Raw genomic sequence first — 3,445 nt, 5'->3', positions numbered from 1 at the left:
TTTATCAGAGATTGGATCGGTTTTTTTCCAATCCTTCATTTATTAATCACTTTTCTATTGTTAAAGTGCAGCACCTGAACTTTGCTACTTCTGATCATAACCTTTCATTGCTTACTTTGGCTTTCACTGTTAAACCAAACATATCTCGTTTCAAATTTTTAAATGTTTGGACTATTCATGGAAAATTATTTTAATTTGGTCACTTAGGCTTGGAAATTTGATGGAGCTGGGAATCCTTGGTTTACTTTGTGGTAATTGCACAAGAAAATGTCTGCCCATCTGGTTAAATGGAATTATCAGGTCTTTGGTATTGTCCACACTAAAGTTAAAGAGGCACAACATGTTGTTGATACTTTGGAGGCACAACTTCCTACTAACACGTATCTTTTGGATTTTGTTGCACAAGCTCATGTTACTCTTATGGATGCTATTAATACTGAGGAAAATCTGCTCAAGCAAAAGGCTAATGATTCTTCTTTTGTTGCAGGTGATAGAAATACCAAGTATTTTCATGTCACTCTAAAATATAGGAGAAACATTAATAGTATTTTAAAAATCAAAACTGGTGATGGGAGATTATTAATTAATGTTGAGGATATAAAGGATAGTGTTGTTACTTATTTTTCTGAGCTTTATCAAACTCCTTCTCAAACTCTGCCTGTTGATGCTTCTTACTTTGCTGAGGAGTATGACTATATTAATAACTTATATCTGTCCTATCCGCCTGATGAACAAGAAATTCTAAAGGCTTTAAAATCTATTTGCCCTAACAAAGCTCATGATCCTGATGGTTTTTCCTCTGCTTTCTATATAAATTTTTGAGATATTGTTAAAAGAGAGGTGGTGGTTGCTATTCAAAGCTGCTTTCTGGGGCATGATCCCCTGGGGCATGATCCTGGTAAATATTTTACTTCTGCTCTTATTGTCCTTATTCTTAAAAGTAATGATAAGATCACTTTGGAGAATTTTAGATCATTATCACTCACTACTGTAATCTCCAAAGTTATTAGTAAAATCATTGTTAATAGATTAAAACCCCATCTCTCTCACATTATTGCTGATAATCAATCTGCGTTCATTAAAGGCAGGGATATCACTGACAATATTCTTTTAGCCCAAGAGATGATTGATGAGCTGGACAAAAAATGCAAGAGTGGGAATATGGTCCTTAAGTTATCCTTAAGTTGGACATTAAAAAAGCTTTTGATACCATCAATTGGGAGTTTGTCATAAACATTTTACGTGCTAAAGGTTTCAAACTTGATTTTTGCTTCCTTATTCAAAGGTGGCTTGTTAATAACAATTACAGTGTTTTGGTTAATGGTAAAGCTCATGAATTTTTTTCTGCTAGTAGGGGTATTAAACAAGGAGATCCTTTATCCCCGACAATCTTCATGAGTGTTTTTTATTATCTTTCCAGGCTTATTAATAAACTTCAATTGGATCATGCCTACATGCAATTCTCGCATAAATCTAAAACTGTTGTTAGCCATCTAGCTTATGCAGATGATGCTATTCTGTTCCTCAATGCCAGTAAACATGCTATTAAGGCCACTATGTCTATTTTGAATGTTTTTCAGAACAATTCTGGCATAATTTTTAATCTAGCTAAATGCTCTCTTTATTTTGACAAATATGTTTCTTTAACTACCCAGGTTTGGGCCTCTACCTACACGGGTTGCATGGTTTCTAAGCTTCCTATCAAGTATTTGGGGGTGAATATTATTAGAGGTAGGATTTAACAAATTCAAATGGAGGAGGTGTTTGACAAGGTTAAGCTTAAAATCAATGATTGGCGTAATAACTACCTTTATAATGGGGGTCAGATTACCTTGCTTAAAGGTGTTCTTCCTACTCTACCTCTTTACATTATGCATGTGCTTAAGGCTAAAAAAAGCACTATGAGTCAGCTTGAAATACTTTTCAATAAATTTTTGTGGCAGGGTGGTAGAGCTGCTAAAATTTGGACTAAATGACAATATATTTGTAAACCTTATCGTGCTGACGGTCTTGGGTTTAAATCTCTCAAGCACATTATAGATATCAAATTGTGTAAACTTTGGTTTAAATTCAGATTGGGGGAGTCTCTTTGGTCCAGGTTTATGCATCATAAATATTGTAAAAATACTCATCCTGCCAATGTTAACTGGAAGGTGGGAGATTCCAAGATTTGGAAAGCTATCATTGCTGCTAGGGATACTGCTGCTCAACTTATTTTTTGGGATATTGGTGATGGTAATATCTCCTTCTGGAATGATGATTGGGGTCTTTCCCAATATTCCCTTACATCATCTCCTGGTTATGATGTTAATTTGCTTGTTTTTGATTTATGGATTGGTGAACATTGGAATATTACTAAGTTTCAGGAGATTATTGGGGATGTTGCCCCTGCTATTGCTAACATTCCTATTAAAGTACATGATAAAAATAAGCCTCATTGGAAGAACAATGGCAGTAATTCTGTTACTAAGCTGATTTATTCTCATATGCACACTTTCACTTTGTGGAAATGACACTCGTATGTCAGGCACAAGATGTTATCACCTTCTATTGCTTTTTTTCTGTGGAGGTTTTTTCATAAATTACTCCCTCTTGATGATATTCTTAAGATGAAAGGGTTAAAGCTTGCTTCTTTCTGCTATAATTGTAAACGAGGGGCTGAAAGTTGGAATCATTTGTTTTTTTATTGCAGTTTTGCTAAAGAAGTTTGGTATATCATAGGTCAATATTTTGACATTAATTGGCCACCTAATTTAACCATTAACTCAAGATTAATGTAGATGGGAATTTTACTAGAGAGTACAACGGTGTAGGTATGATTTTTAGGGATGATCAGGGGCATTGCTGTTATTTTTTTCCTTCTCCTTGTATGGCTTCCTCTTCTATTGAGGCTGAAATTATTGCTGTTATTATGGCTTTAAGAACTGTTGTCTCCCTTGATCTGAAAACTCTTCTTCTAGAAACTGATTCTGAGATGCTTTTTCATATGCTTACTGCTAAAATTAATCCTACTTGGTATGCAATAATTTGGTTTAAACGTATTAGGCAATTTATGGAGGAGCATAATTTAAACATTCTTTTCTCATTTACTTATAGAGAAGGCAATAAATCTGCGGATTGGCTTGCTAAATGGAGGGTGCGGGGTCCTATTGTTTTCTTCTTTGGTTGGTTCTTATTGATAGATTTGGTTTTTTTCTAGTTTTCACAGATTTTCTTGGGCTTTTAAGAATCCTTTTGGTATGGAAGTTATTCGTGGAATTAAAAACTGCTCTCAACGATATTTTCCTTGGTTTCATGGATTTCACACCTGGATGAACGGATGTATACCACGTCTTGCTCTGCCTGCTGCTCTTCAAATACTTCTGTTCTTTTCATGGACGGGGGTTGCTGGAATGATTGAACACTGTGCTAATTTGCTTTATTATTTGCTTTTGGGTCTCTTAAT

The 3,445-nt window shown here is 34.8% G+C and overlaps 1 protein-coding gene across 1 annotated transcript in view; it reads left to right on the top strand.

The window, feature by feature from the left end:
* The window catches only part of LOC110030422 (bifunctional levopimaradiene synthase, chloroplastic-like), a 19,822-nt gene that overhangs the window by 5,629 nt on the left and 10,748 nt on the right, over nucleotides 1-3,445 (top strand). The window lies entirely within an intron of this gene.

This window comes from Phalaenopsis equestris, unplaced genomic scaffold (genome assembly GCF_001263595.1).
Source record: "Phalaenopsis equestris unplaced genomic scaffold, ASM126359v1 Scaffold000716, whole genome shotgun sequence".
NCBI lineage: Eukaryota > Viridiplantae > Streptophyta > Magnoliopsida > Asparagales > Orchidaceae > Phalaenopsis > Phalaenopsis equestris.
This window is presented reverse-complemented; position numbering and strand designations above follow the sequence as displayed.